At 36.6% G+C, this 17,088-nt stretch overlaps 1 long non-coding RNA gene across 1 annotated transcript; it reads right to left on the bottom strand.

Annotated features, from left to right (window-relative positions):
* Positions 1-3,282: 3,282 nt before the first annotated feature.
* Positions 3,283-6,024, bottom strand: LOC107563247 (uncharacterized). Its single transcript, XR_001606082.1, has 3 exons — positions 5,987-6,024; positions 4,462-4,703; positions 3,283-3,316 (listed from the first exon to the last, which is right to left on the bottom strand). It is a non-coding gene; the product is annotated as an uncharacterized lncRNA (long non-coding RNA).
* Between the last annotated feature and the right edge of the window lie 11,064 nt (positions 6,025-17,088).

Here is a 17,088-nt window from a genome sequence, read left to right as displayed (position 1 = left end):
GGAGACCAGCCCACTGACAGAGACACAGACAAACCACACGCACCAAAATAATAGCAAACTGAGACACAGACGTCGAGTATGAAACCAGTCAAACAGTCACAGTATCCTCGGGTATTTATGACACACACACACAAATATTTTGCATAAAGACAAAAATGATATTGCATGAATTATTATCTTGACAAATACGCAGAAAACAAACAACAAAACCTTTTTAGCACCAATGTTAAATCTATCAATCTATAAAATAAATAGATAAAAAATTACAAATAATTACAATAATTACAAATAAATTGTGTATATATACACAAACACACATTTATAAATATACTGTATATACATTTAGCAGCTGCTTTTAAACAATCAGAAAGACAGAAATTGTATGCTCATATGAAACCAATCTCATATATATATGCTCCAACATGTGGTGCATCAAATAATGTCATGAATAAATAAATACTGAGAACTGTGAATCTATCCATCTATCTATCTATCTGTCTATCTAATGATATCAAGGCCACACTTTGTTTTAATAGTAGTTTCAGCACATTATTCTTCACGAGTAAAAGCCACCAGTTCTTTGAGAGTGAATGGAGATGTGAATCTATGTTCTTCAGAACTTTCTGTAATGGTTCAGTGATGTTTGGTTTGTCTTCATGCAGGCAGTGATTCTGAATTTTAGCTGTATATGGGAGCATTATGCTAGAACGGCGTTCGTGGACCTGGGTCGCCGTTACACGATCCTGCGGACCAGTTACCTGAGGATTTGTGTGAGACAGCGGCCCATACGCTTACAGATCCCCCACCACGTTTCACAGCTGGCAACCGATGTTGCGGGCTGTGGGCATCTTTTCGCTTTCCCGTGAGATAAACCCGCCTGGATGCAGGGAATATGGTAAAAGATGACTCACTGGACCATTTTTTCCCATTGTTTTGTGTTTAATGTTTAATGCATCGTTTGGGTCTTGGATACAAACAGTTTCTGAATGGCTGCCCTGCTATAAATTCCGCCTTTGTGTAATGAGTTTTGGTTGAAACTGGTTTCAGTTCGGACATGTGTGGTCACTTAGCAACTGTCCTAAACATCCCTGTTGGTGAACTTTGACATCAAGTTCGAGTTCGCCGTTTATGCCTATTTGGCATGAATATGCCATGCTTTTGTAATTTTTTGAGACATTTAGAATTGAGGTACCAATAATATGGCCCATTGCAACTTTACTAGTTGCCTCATTTCACCGAGAAAACTCAAACTGAAGTGCTGATTTTCAGATTTCATTTAATGCATTAATTTTTCAGCTTCACTAATAGGATTAGCAGTTGCAAACTTACAAAAGACATATGCAGTATCTTTTTTTTTACAGTCTCAAAATCTGACATTTCCATCCCTATTTCCATGTCATTTCAGTAAGATGGATTCCTGGATCAATATATTTTGTTGGTCCTGGAACAGCGGTCATATCAACCATTCGTTGAATTATTAATGTAGTTAATGGTTAGGGTTAAGTATAGGTTCCAGATATCCTACTTGATTCATTGGTGGTCAATGAAGGATACCGGGGTCTACAACAGGGGTTCTCACCTCTTACCTCCAACCTTGATCAAACTCACCTGCCAGTAACTTCCTAGTGATCCTGAAGACCTTGATTAGCTTGTTCAGGTGTGTTTGATCAGGGTTGGAGCTAAATTCTGGAGGAAAGTGGGCCTCCAGGGCCAGAGTTGAGAACCCCGGTCTACAAGATTATTGACTGATTTAAAAAGGACCCAAATAAATTACATAATTATAAATGAGAAAAAGCACCAACATTAAATTCATCAATCTATAAATAAATAAATAAAGCAATAATGTATTTTTAAATAATCTTTAATGAATAAATAAGTGGTTCACAGGTCTAAATGCATTTATTTTTTATTTTTAAATAATAAAAAAAGTCTAGTTCATTTCAATAAAATATGAACAAAAAAGCACTCTGGAAAAACTATGGATTAGTAAAAGTAAGGCTTTTCAAAATTTGAGATATAATGTAAACATTGGAGTTCTACTTTGTCACCAGCTACTTTTACAGAACTTTGGCTAACGTTCTTTCAAAGTTATGAACAAATGTTCTTCCAGTAAATAATAAAATGTTAATAGAATATGTAATCAATAGAATGTTTCTTTAGAGTTTCCTGGTCTTTAATAATGTTCTGAAAACATGTTATGTTTACATCTTTCATGTAATGTTTTATTTCTAAAACATCTTAGTGGGATGCTCATCAAATTTTTTTTTTTTCAGAACGTTCAAACTTAACATTCCCATTAAGTTTGCAAAATTCTAAAATGGAATGTTCCCTTAAAAATGTTTTGTAATATCCTCTGAACATTCAGAAAGAACATTTTCATTAATGGGAACGTTAGCAAGACACTCTTGGGTCATATTTTTTGTTAGCTGGGTTAGAGGAAGTTAGATCCACCATGTTTGATAGGAATTTGTTCCAGTACCAACAAAAGATGGTTATCCAAGTATTTTTATTTCCAGGCTACGGATCATTTGTTGTATATCGTGCTAAACACCTGAGATGAAGATTAATTCTGACAAGATAAAAACAGGCCTGTCACAACAGCGTGAGACTGACGAGAGCAAGAAGAGTCAAATTAGTCTCTAGTGCATCTTTAATGCAGTTTTCAGGTACATTATTATATGCAATGAGAATATCATGTCACAATACTCAGTGTGTATGCATTTAGTTTGATGGCACAATTGGCTTTAACTTCTCTTTTGCTGATTTGGGTCTCAGGATGGCAGAACTTAACCACTGTGAACAAAGAAGTTCAATGCAGTGTTCACAAGTGGGCTAAGTCCTGACACCACACAACCAGCATAGAAATGCACGTCAACTGGGACTTCTGTCACCACTAACTCATGTGCGAGACGGTCTGCATTCCTTCAGGATTAGGGTCTCACATGTTCAGGTGTGTGTGTGTTTGCAATGCATATATCTGGCGTGTCTGCAGTCTCTGAGTCGAGTCCCTCACACGAGCCATTGGAAATCCCTGGCAATGTGATTCAGTCATTAGATTTAAAAATCACTCTGCCAGGAATTCCCCTGGCTGGCAGAAGAGGAGGTTCCGGGCTTAAATCATTCTGTCTGAGGTGGGGTCCTACATTTCTATATCTGTCCTAACATATCATACAGAAGGGCTCTGTGAGAACAGCAGACAGATAGCAAACAGACAGGACAAAAAAAAAATGGGGGAGAGTTCGGCCTAAAATGAAAGTTTTATCATCGTTTACTCACCCTCGTGTCATTACCAAACTGTAGGGCTTTCTTTTTTTATCTGTGAAACATGAAAGGAGATGTTTAGGAGAACGTCAACGCTGCTCTTTTCCATACAGTGCACACATACAGGATGCTGAACTCTTAAAAGGACAGAAAAGCACCAGCGAAGTACTTGCCCAGCAAACAAAAATATGTTCTAAAAACATACTGTTCCCATTAAGTTATGAAAACATTAATTCTGAATGTTCTCTGACTATTTGAAATATTTTTGTTATGCAAACGTTAAGTGAACATTCCATTTTAGAATTTTGTGAATATTATGGGAACTTTAGTTTTGAACGTTCTTTTAAGCATTCTGAAACGAGTAGTAATATTTGAAAAAAAGTTGAATGGATGCCCAATTAAAGCGTTTCAGAAATCATGTATAAACAAAGTTTTTGTGCTAACGCTTGAGAACATTATTAAAGACCAGATAACTCTGAACAAACTTTCTGTTTACATTACTGGAAGAACGTTTGTTTATAACTTTGAAAGAACCTTGCCAGAATGTTAGCCAGTTATAAAAACATGTCAGCTGGATGTAAGCTAAACCCAAGTGACAACATTTCTGCAAAATTATGCTACTTTTTGCACATTTTGCGGCACGTTCAAAGTGAAATATCCAGTGAGTGGCACTAAAAGCTCGTTTAGATTATCAGAAACAGATGAATGTGAATCTGCCAATGTTTTATTATGTTAGTTGTTGTGTGTATCGCAGCAGTTTGGAAATAAAATGTTCGGAAAGTGGCTCTAAAAGGTCGCGTTTTTTTAATGAACTAAATCTTGCTCTAAACGTACCCTAAAACGTTAACAAACGTGAGTTAAAAATGCAGTTGCTTAAGCAACCTTGCTTCTACAAGTTTTTCAACTGCTTATCGAGTTCATTATTGTTGTGTTTGTATTAAACTGCAGTGAATAGCATGTATTTTGGAGTTTTGCAAAAATGTTCCTAGAGGAATGTTTTTACAATGGGCCTATGTTGACTTTAATTTTTGATTCTTTTTGGAGCTTAACAGGCAGCGTGAACATCTTCTTTTGGGTTCCACTGAAGAAAGAATGTCCAACAGGTTTAAAAGCAAGTAAATGATGACACATGTAAACTTGCCTGCACTTGTCTGTTTAACATGCAAAGTGTGTGTGTGTGTTTGTGTCTTCAAAGGGCACCTCATTTTTTGTCATGTAGACCGTGGTCACTGCAGCTGGCCCCTCCTTCTGCAAGCGTCTGAGTGACTGGGCTTCCTGTAGACCTATAAAAATAGCTTTTCAATGACAGTTTGAAATGAGGTCAGAAAGACGTGCAGTCCCTGCCGAGTGACCGTAAAAAAAACGTTAAGTATGTTGCTCTGTTCAAAACCCCGTGTCTCATCTGGAGTACAATTTAAAGAGTGACAAAAACCAGGCAGAACCTGTGAAGGATCTTGACAAAGAACAAAACTGCACAGATGCACATATTACAACAATCTATCGTTAAACACACACCATGTCCTCTGTTTCTCGGCTATAGCTTTGTACTTCAGTCACGTTCCAACGGTGACACAGAGGCGGGCGCGCTGATGTTTGGTGCACTGTATTTTATTTTGATAAAGTACCAACTGCGCTGTCAAGTTATCATTTAATATAATATTTAGTATTTTCACATCTAGGTGGAAACATTTTTTAATTTGTTCTACTGTCTGTTCAAAATAAATGAAAAGAAACCTAGCATAGTAGATTTGTATTTTCCCCGTTGTACCGAAATCGTATCGAACCGAGGAACGTACCGAACCGTGACATATGTGTTATATACTGTATGTATATTCAATTGATTAAAAAAAATAACTAATTAATCGCATATTGTTTCTGAAATAAATTGCGATTAATCGCGTATCACAGGCCAAAGTCAGTTCCTGCATATAAATAGCACGCAAAATAGCTGTTTATCGAGTGCCGCTATTCGCGCTTTACTGGACTCATCATATCCGAGCACTGTGCATTGCTGTATCAGATGAGCTCCCGAGCAAGTTTACTTCAGGAATGTCATACATATTTTGTAAATGTAAAATGTCAAAATGAAAATGGTAAAAGTGGTTTGAGGTCATAACACAGCATTGCGCAGTGATCATATGTGAAAATAAATCCTAATTAATCAGTATTCAAGCTGTAATCATAATTTGTGTGAAAAGGAATAAAAGTTGGTGTTTTACTGCAAATGGTGTTATTTTCAGCTGGAAACTGCAGTGAATACTATGTATATGTATGTTTTTAGAGCAACATTTTTACAGTATAATGGTACTTTTTGTTTCTTTTTAGAGCTTAACAGGCAGCGTGAACATCTTCTTTTGGGTTCCACTGAAGAAAGAATGGCCAACAGGTTTAAAAGCAAGTAAATGATGACACATGTAAACTTGCCTGCACTTGTCTGTTTAACATGCAAAGTGTGTGTGTGTGTTTGTGTCTTCAAAGGGCACCTCATTTTTTGTCATGTAGACCGTGGTCACTGCAGCTGGCCCCTCCTTCTGCAAGCGTCTGAGTGACTGGGCTTCCTGTAGACCTATAAAAATAGCTTTTCAATGACAGTTTGAAATGAGGTCAGAAAGACGTGCAGTCCCTGCCGAGTGACCGTAAAAAAAACGTTAAGTATGTTGCTCTGTTCAAAACCCCGTGTCTCATCTGGAGTACAATTTAAAGAGTGACAAAAACCAGGCAGAACCTGTGAAGGATCTAGTGAATCTTGCAGGACCACTCATTCTCTCAGATAAAGTCCCAGAGGACCAGACTTGTTTCACAGTTGGAAAGTTGTAGTATTTTAAGTGTTTACTTCATGTGTTTAATGCATTGCTAAGAGGAGTTTTATTTCAATATCAGCTTCATCTCAGATGTTTCTCCTAAAATAGAGACTATTATAGACAGAGTAAGAGTTTGGACCTATAAAATCAGTGTAGATGGCATTAAGTTCTTGGATTGATACAAATTTTGGCACACTTTGAGACATTACTGAGATCTATTCTAGAAGAGACACATCTTTGAAAACTACAGTCTTTCTTAAGAGAATCGGTCTCCATTTGCTCTTCATTTCACCTCATTGCAGTCTATTACGGCAATCTTTCCTACAGCTACTCATCAGTTTGGAGTTTTTAAAGCAGAAACATATTTTCCAGTTGTAACATGTCACTTCGCATTCTCTTCAAACTGTTTTCCCTCTAAACATTTATGAAGGAACATTTACAGCATCGTAACCAGTCGACAGAATCGTTCCAGTTCCTCACAGCATCTCGCAGTTGTCAATACAAATGTCAGATTTGAAAAAAAAAAGGACATGAATATGTCCAGACGCAGGGGAACTCCTAGCTTACGTAAACCAGGAGCATTATGTTTATGTCTTTACATAAAATATCCCGGATGATGCTGCAAGTAAACCTGCCAGCTCTAAACAAAGACCTCCATTACTTATAGAGTAACTATTTGCGGTGCTGTTTTTTCAGGTTTTTTCCCCACTAACTGCGCAAGATGAGACTTTGCAGTTAAGTGTTACAGACAGACAGTCATTTAGATGCTGATCAGAGGATGTGGCCCGTCGGTCTTACACGCACGCACAGGCCCCAAAAAACAGTTAGGACATTAAAGCCGCCGTTAAAAATGTCTGAATTTCATTTGATAACAAGATATCAAAGCAAGTGCTCGTAACCTGCATTTTAAGGATCTTTTCTCTTTGCTATCTTCACTTTTTTTTTCATGGTTTTTGCTCAATGTTGTCCTCAAGTTAACATCAGGTGTAGTTCATCACATTAACTATGGCCTTATTTAATATTTCACAACCACAAAATGTTTACTTTATCAGTAATTCTAAAGAATATCTGTTGTTTTATCATGTAAAGCCTAAGAAAACTCATTTTTTTTTGTGAAATGTTTTGACTGAAAAGTGTCCTTGTTTTCAAAAATGCAGACATTTTTGATCTCACTTCTACACCCAAGTCAGGCTTTCCCCACTAACTGCGCAAGATGAGACTTTGCAGTTAAGTGTTACAGACAGACAGTCATTTAGATGCTGATCAGAGGATGTGGCCCGTCGGTCTTACACGCACGCACAGGCCCCAAAAAACAGTTAGGACATTAAAGCCGCCGTTAAAAATGTCTGAATTTCATTTGATAACAAGATATCAAAGCAAGTGCTCGTAACCTGCATTTTAAGGATCTTTTCTCTTTGCTATCTTCACTTTTTTTTTCATGGTTTTTGCTCAATGTTGTCCTCAAGTTAACATCAGGTGTAGTTCATCACATTAACTATGGCCTTATTTAATATTTCACAACCACAAAATGTTTACTTTATCAGTAATTCTAAAGAATATCTGTTGTTTTATCATGTAAAGCCTAAGAAAACTAATTTTTTTTTGTGAAATGTTTTGACTGAAAAGTGTCCTTGTTTTCAAAAATGCAGACATTTTTGATCTCACTTCTACACCCAAGTCAGGATTGAACTCAAATGTCCAGTTACCGAAAGCTGCAAAAGAGTTTAAAAGCATGATATTTTCCCCTTAGAAAACTCATTATGCGTTTTCCACACACAAAAACGCGCCTTTCCAAGTTAGACTGCAACTGAAACGATGCATTAAGACCGAATATTGCTTTGGAAGGGCATCTGGACCATCTGAAGCGCTGTGATGTGTTTTCCCGATTTTCAAATGCTTGAAATCATCCACCCAATCTAGACTTGATGAAGTGATGCCTCACGAACGGGAAGATCGCTGTCCATTAATATTTTCCATCAGATCTTTCCTTTCAGCTTTTCCACCCCTAAATTGAAGCCGCAGTTGTTCTTTTTGCCAGTGATCTCAGTCTTTCCTCTCACTAATGTCAGCGTCTGGTGTGATGCAGCCGATGCGGTTACACCTCACAGAGCAAATGAGCAGGAAAGACTTCTTACAGTCGTCCTCGTGATGAGAAGTCACACTTTCATGCTGCAGCTAATTTTAGGGATTGAAGAAAAAATACCCATAATATCATTGGCTCTGCTGCTTGCCAGATCCATATAATTGCCATCAAATTAGATTTTTCATTTAGCCGCTGTAGGTACTCTGATACTGGACCTTTTAAAAAAGTGGACATAGGATTGGACGCATCTGTTTAGGCCCACACAGCATCATTATACATATTCAGTAAGCAGATGCAAAATGACTTTCAAATGAAAATAACACAAGAAGCATTAAAAAAAAAATTCAACAAGTAAAATACTTTAAAAAAGTCTAATTGTGTTGACTGAAACACCAGCAATATATAAAAAAAGTATTAATTTTTCTGATTTTAATTTGATATATTATATAACAGTAGCCTATAATATTAATATCTAAATGCAATGTTGTATAAATATCTAAATATTTATACATTAAATGAGAACAAAATGTATATAAATATATTTATTTAATCAATTTCTCATATTTACTTAATCTTATTGCACATTATCAGATTTTTTAAGTGAAATTCAAACCATTAAACAGTAGAGGACTGAATGTAATTAATGACTCAGCAAAAATCATGACCGACGGCTTCTATAAGCGTACAGTACTCCACCCTGCCCGTGAGAATATGTGCGTCTTATTTGTTCATGAGCTTTATTTAACTCAAAACCAAAGTGACTGACACCAAATACAACTTCTGCAGAGAAAAGCCGTTTGTTCCCTTTTAAATCGAGCGTAAATTCACAGCTCATGGTTCTCGTGCTAATATCCCTGTAACTTTACTCCAGATACTGTTACACTCAATCCTCAGCAGCAGCCATTCACTTCAGCACAGTGGCCATGAAGAAAACACTCAGCAGCAAATACAGGAATCCATCACACTTGTTCCACTTGCGCGCCGTTTCCTAATCTCCGTACCAGTCCTGAGGACTCCCGTGCTCTCTGAAAAGTGGGACAGGCCTGTTTCCAGAACCTTGAAGCTTCCCTCTGTCTCTCTAGTTTCTCTCGCGGTCTCAATTTCTCATTTTTAGGCTTAACACTATTTGATACACTTCACAATCCTACACAATTTGCTACAATTGACTATATACTAGAGTACACACTTCACTGTATTATACGATAAAATGCTTGTCTTTTTTACTATAGTATACTGTGCTACACACTTTACCATACTGTGCAATGCATTTTATTATACTACACACTTGTATTACACACTACAGAATATCATACTAAACAATTCGCTGTACTAAATGCTTCAATTTATTATACACTGTACTATACTACAGTATATATTGTAACACTATTTTATACACTTCAAAGTACTACACAATTTACTACATTTGACTTTTTACTGTATACCGCAACACACAATTTATTATACACTATATACTACAAAATACTTGTCTATAGTATATAATATACATAATATATCACATACAGTATATAATATACTCTACTACACAGAGAGAGAGAGAGAGAGAGAGAGAGAGAGAGAGAGAGAGAGTTCGTCTGGGGGCCAGACAGGGTGAAAGTGAATGAGAGCGGAGTGAGAGAGACCAGCGAAGGGAATTCCTATTTGTATAACGTCAGAAGTTGAGCCCTCCCCTACATCAGCGTGGATCACAGGAAGAGGCAGGGAGCAATTATACAGCAGATACACACACACACACACACACACCTCGTGCTATTAACGTTTCATCTGATCTCTTCCAATCACTGTTTCACCTGCATCTGTTGAGTTTCATCCAGGACAGCAGCATGTGATTGCTCTCTTTCTCAGTCTTTTACTATTCTCTACTGTACCTTCGCATTCTGCATTGGACTACACCATACTACACAATATTTAACTTCAATAAACAACATTATAAACTACAAAGTAATGTTTTGTAGAACAGCACACTGTAAACCACAACTAGAAAATACACTGTAGTGTACTTATTGTATATGTAGATCAAAGATCAAGAAATATTATGCTCTAAATAATATATTACACTACACCACACTGTACTTCACTACACTGCACTATACACCATTTTAATACACTACACTACAAAAATACCATATTATAGTGCAATATTCTCTATAATATACATTTTACATGTTGTGTATACATTTAAACATATTATATTCTATATAAATATTTTTACATCTGTCATTTTACATCTCACTTTGTACACTAATCACTTTACTGTACTATACTGTTCTGTATGTATATACAATACATAGAGAACAGCATACTGTTTAACTTTATTTAATATCTGTAGTACCTTATTTTTTTTCTAAACACTTTTTGCTATACAATAATATATATATATATACATACATGCATGCATACATACATACCAGTATATATATATATATATATATATATATATATATATATATATACACAGTGGGTATAAAAAATTAATCACCCCCTTAAATTTTTTTTTACTTATAACATGCAAGTGAAAAATATAACACCAAAATGTCAGAGAAAAAAACATATCTTTCGCTTGGATGTTATAAGTTGCACTGAGTAAATACAGCTGGATAAAACAATAACTGTGTCCATCTTTATTTCAGGCTGCAAAGCAACAACATGTGATTAATGTGTTAATTAATTTTTTCTAAACACTTTACTATGCTATACAATAATATTTGAATACAATACATATATAATAATTTTACATTTTAATATGCAGCATATTAGAAACAGATATTATTAAGTAAAATGACACTTGGTTTTGGTTATTTTTTACATCTGTTGTTCATTTTCAGACACTTTCATTCATGCTTGTGCTTCATTTAAACATTTGAATGCCGTTTACAGCATGTCAATACTTGTATTAGGTCAGAAGGACACAAAGAGGGTCACACCTGTGCAGTGTTTACAGGACAGACAGAGACATACACACACTGACAAACACTAACCCTCCTCCAGCGCTTAGAGAAATGTGTTTACTCTGAGCTCGTACACATTTTTCGACTGTCCGCTCCTGCCTGACCGAAAAAAGGGTCCGAACAACTGCACACTGTCTGGACATCACACATTCCTCACACACGCTTACAAACCAGTCTCATAGCATGCTGCTGAATGCACTGACTCGCACACTGACTTGACTTGAGGTCATCCAACACCAACACAGGTTTTGCCACATATCAAAATATTTTTTGGCTGGAGTTTTTGTATGCATTACTCTTTTGTGTGTTTACAGTCAGCAGTCAGGATGTCGTAGTGTCAAATAACCCATAGAGGGTTTGAATTTGTCATATGCTGAATCAGAAAGTTTGTCCGTTATTATATTTGGCACACAAGCTTGAGAAGGATAATTTTTCCATTCTTTATTCTGTGTATTGCTGCTCAGGTTAGAGCATGTGAGTTATTCATTTTATTTCATTTTTGACCTCTCAATCGTATAGATTTTAAAATCTTGCTTATTACTTATAAAGCCCTGAATGGTTTAGCACCATAATGCACTTAATGCATTATAGTCCTCCACGTCCGCTGCATTCTCAAAACTCTGGCAATTTGATAATACCTAGAATATCAAAATTAACTGCGGGCGGAAGATCCTTCTCCTTTTTAGCACCCAAACTCTGGAATAACCTACCTAACATTGTTCGGGAGGCAGACACACTCTGTCAGTTTAAATCTAGATTAAAGACCCATCTCTTTAACCTGGTTTACACATAACACACTAACACATTTCTAATATTCAAATCCGTTAAAGGATTGTTAAGATCATTTTGCATTATTGACACACTATTTTCCTAATTAATGCTGTACAGTTGCTTCGACACCATTTGTATTGTTAAAAGCACTATATAAATAAAGGTGACTTGACTCTAATGCAAGGAAAAGGGTGAATTATATAATCTCAAAATCAAATTTAAAATTAAATTTCAAAGTTTACAGTTCACAATCCAAGGCTGTTGTACATAGACATTCATGAATGCTGCGATAAGGGTTCATGTGTGTCTTATCTAAAAGTCAGCCTAGATACTGTGTGTGTGTGTGTGTGTGTGTGTGTGTGAGAGAGAGAGAATCGCAGACACTGACTCAGGTTTCTATAAACTGAACTAGTCTCAGCCCCCTTAAAAATCAAGTTTGGTTGTCATGACAGCGGGGATCTAATTATACAAGCATTCCTCAGAGGAAACACAAGCTCCTCTTCCAGACCCAACGCTCTTTCACTCGCACATCAACACACAATAAACAAAACTCGTGCTGGAAGTGTAGTACAGTACTGTACTACAATCAGAGGAAAAGACAACTTATCGAACATTCTAAATTCAGCCATAAAACTAAATATATAGTAAAGAGTGTATGATAGAATATGCCATTTTTACTAATTTAATCAATCTTATACACAAGTAATTTGATTCTTTCTTGTATTAGTCATTTTAGTAAGCGCTTTTGTCATTTTTATAAGTTTCTTTTATATTTCTGTTTGGCTTTCATTTATTTTTTATTTCAGTTTTAGTTTTAGGACGTAACGTAAATGTATTTATTTCAGTTAGTTTAAGTTTTCTTTTGATTATTTCTGTTAATATTTTATTTTATTTAAGCTTTATTTAAATGACCATTTTTAAAAATATATATATAGTTTTATTTAACAATAACAACACTGATTAGTACTGGAATACTGGAAAACACACACACGCACACACACACACACACTCTTGTGTCTCTTTTAACTTGGGCCACTAAGCAACCACCTACCAACGCCTTAGCAACCACCCAGAGCACCCTAGCAACCACATAGTAATGCATTAAAACCACTCAAAACAGCTAAACAACTGTGTATAGCTGTGCCCTAGCAACCATAGAACCCGTCAACAACCAGTCAAAATACCTTAGCAACCACATAGCAATGCCCTAGCAACCACAGAACACAGCAACAAACAATCAAAACACCTTAGCAACCACAGAATACAGCAACAACCAGTCAAAACACCTTAGCAACCACATAGCAATGCCCTAGCAATCACACAACACCAAAAGCACCTTAGCAAGCACATAGCAGTGCTCTAGCAACCACAGAACATATGCTAACATGCTTAAAAATAAATGACTTTTGTCTGCTAAGGAAAATGTTTAGGTAAAAGTGTACTATAGGTCAACTATTATCAGCAAATACTTCACACAGGCTTAGCCATTTTACTTACACAACTGGTGCTTATTAATTCTACAAAATGTTTTAACCTTCAAAATATTCTGAATGTGCATGACAATCACTTGCATTTACATAATGTTACATATATTTACTGGAATTTGTTGGGACAGGCAGTAAAACCCAATGGAAACAGCAGGTATTATAATGTTGCTGTAGGGGCCACTGCTAATTCACAACACACATTAACACACACAAAGCAGTAAAGCCCTGTCAGGATGCATTTGCTTTTTCATTCCGGCTAGTCATATGGGTTTGTCCTCGATTTCTCAGTTTCTCTCTCACTCACTCCTTTTTTTTTCTCTGGTATTTATGTGTTCACAGTTGCCACGGCAACATGAAACACAAACACTGTGGCGGCAGACAGGAAGTGCGTTTTGAACCACAATGGCGTCACTGTGGCTGCTGCTGTGTAGCACTCGGACTGCTCATGTAGTCTCCATGATATTATCCATTACTGTTGCACACACCGCGCACCGCTTGCAGCCATTAATAGTATTGATTTTCCAGCTGTCTCGCTCACTTCTGTGCTGATTTCTCTTTATGTCGGTAATTATGTGTAATATCAGAGTGTGTGTTGTGCTCTTGGTCCTTGAGAGTAATTTGCAGCAGATTTTCTCATGAGTTGCCATGTGTGTGTGTGGGCCTATTGCAGTATGTTACATCAGATTCGTACTACTGTTTATACATCATTCTTTTTCCTCTCGGTTTTTTTTTCACGGTCGTGTCTAAATATACCCAGCTGAAATAAACTCTTAATGGGACCTCCCTCTCCTCCGTTCAGACCATCTTTCTCTCTTACTGTCATGTCTTCATTTCCTTGTTGAAATGTGGTAATTCAGGTATTGTCATGTACGATGATACAGATCTTTCAGGTATTTAGACAATGACAGCTGCACTCAAGGAACTGCAAAAAAAAAAAAAAAACCTTTTTAAAAAAAAAAAAAAAAAAAAAAAAAAAAAAACTTTTTTTTTTTTTGAGCTGTCTCTCAGCAGATAATGCACATACTCTGACATACTGAGCCATGCACATTTGGCATGCAAAGGGGACGTTTCATAAAGGGATTGTTTGTTCACCCAAAATTAAAATTCTGTCATCATTTACTCACCCTCATGTCGTTCCAGACCTGTTTGATTGACTTTCCTCTGTGGAACACAGATCGGATCCCACTGACTTTCATTGTATGAATAGACATTTCTTTAAATGCATTTTGTTTTCCACAGGAGAAGGAAAGTGAGTAAATGATGACATTTTTTTTTCACCAGGGGTCACAGATTGGCATGAAAAACGGCAGCTTAACTGAAAAGTCATAGGTTAAAATGCTGCAAGGGTCTGACATTTTCTACATTAACTAACTGTCTGGCTGTTACTAGTACACATTCTTTTCTTCTCGACTGAGCGCACTTGACCCCCTCCCACACTCCATCCAGCTCCCAGAATGCATCTGCATGTGTCCCTCCAACTGTTTCATTCAAACAGCAAAGCTGGAACAACAAATGATAAACAGTTTTTAACAAAAAAATCTAACCCTAAGCAAACAACAACCAAGCACTGCCCTAGCAACCATCCACAACCCCCTAGAGCAACTGCATAACAACATACTAAGAACACATAGCAACACCCTAGCATCATTATGGTGAGTTTTGCACATGTGTAAGATAGCACACTAGTTATAGTCATCATTGTTAAAACAAATAAATCTGAATGAAAATCACTTAAGTATTATATGAAGTCCTTTTACAGTGTAAATGGGAAATGAGACAAAATGATCTCAGAAAAAAAGGAAACGAAAGCAACAGCACTTCCTCTGCATGAGATCATTTTAATGAGATCATTCACTGTCACAGTGACACACTGCTGTTCTCAGGCCTCCCTATAAATAAATGCACATCTAATATACTCCCTTCTTTAATATACCTCCAAAATACACCTTCTTTGTCTCTTTTTCACAGTGATGCCCTTCGAATGCTACTCTTTCATGGGAATGTCCATAACTCACCCAACACCCACAGTCTGATAAATGTGAGCCCTTGAATCCATTAGCACACAAACACAGACTATATAATGACCAGACCACTACTGCAGTCCATTATGCATGCTTTAAAATCTGCTCAGCAACATTTAGACCTGCAGTAAAGTTACATAGAAATGGCTCTGCATTATTGCAGTGATGTATGGCAGAAACATATACCATGTGTTTGGCTGACAACTCGTGTGATGCTGCTAATGTCAGGTTTATGCACATGACCATTAACCTACCATAAGTGCAGGGTAGTAACTCATTACATGTAATCTAGATTAGGTAATCAGATTCCAAAAATTAATCACTTGTAATTAGATAATATTACATTATAAAATGAGCATTATCAGATTACAGTTACTTTTTATAGATTACATGATTACAATGGCAGTAAATTAATCATGATTTAATTTTCCCCAATTAGGGCCTATTCTTTTCTCTTAAATGTTCCTTTGTAAAATTATACCGCTTTTATAAATTTGGAAAGACTTCCAGGTTTTCAGCAACTCTCAAACACCCTGTAGTTTATTCATGAACCCCAGTTTGGGAAACCCTGGCATAATGTAATGTTTAGTACACTTAATGATAATAAAGCAAACAATGGAATATTTTTTGGGTCAAAAGTAATCTAAAAGTAGTCAGATTACATTTCATAATACATGTAATCCAGTAGATTACATTACAAACTATAATTTGTGTCATGTAATTTGTAAACAGTAATTTACTACGATTCATAAGTAATCATGGCTTATTAGCATGGATTGCACGGCTAATGTACTTCTGAAGACGTTGTACTAATTTAACCACGGAAAAAAGCTGCTTAATCATAGAAGGACTTAGTAAGCAGGAAAGGGCGCAATATTTTGACAAACTAAAGTTAACAGGTGTTAAAGATCCATACAAGCTGGTTCCTTTGTCGTGGACTGACGACCCGACAATTCTTCCTTCTGTTTCTTATCCCGACATAAGCTACGTTTCCATTACCCTTTCAAACTGCGCAAATTGAAAATTGAAAATAAGCCTAATGGAAACACGTCAATTTCGCAAAACTCCCATATATCGCAAAAAACTTTCTACGCTGGCATAAGGTGGTTTTTCAGGCAATTCGACATAATATGTTTTGTCGCATTTACAAGTCACCTGGTGTACGTAAGTCACATGATCATTCTTTAATCTACTATAACCTCCAAGAAACACCTCATACGTGGCCGCTCTCAAGTATAAGGGGCTTTTCTTGCCATTAATGCTTGAATAACTCCATATTTACACGTCTGCAGCGCATTACGGCTCCAAAAGGGCCACCGGAGCTGATCAGGGCCCCTCTACACTCTTAAAAATAAAGGTGCTTCAAAAGGTTCTTCAAGCGATGCCATAGAAGAACCATTTTTGGTTCCACAAAGAACCATTCAGTCAAAGGCTCTTTAAAGAACCATCTCTTTCTTACCTTTTTATAATCTGAAGAACCTTCTTTCGCCACAAAGAACCTTTTGTGAAACAGAAAGGTTCTTCAGATGTTAAAGGTTCTTTATGGAACCATTTAGACAAAAAGGTTCTTCTATGGCATCGTGAAGCACCTTTATTTTTAAGAGTGTAGTCAATGCTTGTGTTTATAGCAGCTGCGCCGCAGCACGTTTCAGAAGCGGCTTTCCACGCTGCTTCGCTAAAGATACACATCTACGACTC

Source organism: Sinocyclocheilus grahami, unplaced genomic scaffold, assembly GCF_001515645.1.
Source record: "Sinocyclocheilus grahami isolate Dianchi unplaced genomic scaffold, SAMN03320097.WGS_v1.1 scaffold863.1, whole genome shotgun sequence".
Taxonomy (NCBI): domain Eukaryota; kingdom Metazoa; phylum Chordata; class Actinopteri; order Cypriniformes; family Cyprinidae; genus Sinocyclocheilus; species Sinocyclocheilus grahami.
This window is presented reverse-complemented; position numbering and strand designations above follow the sequence as displayed.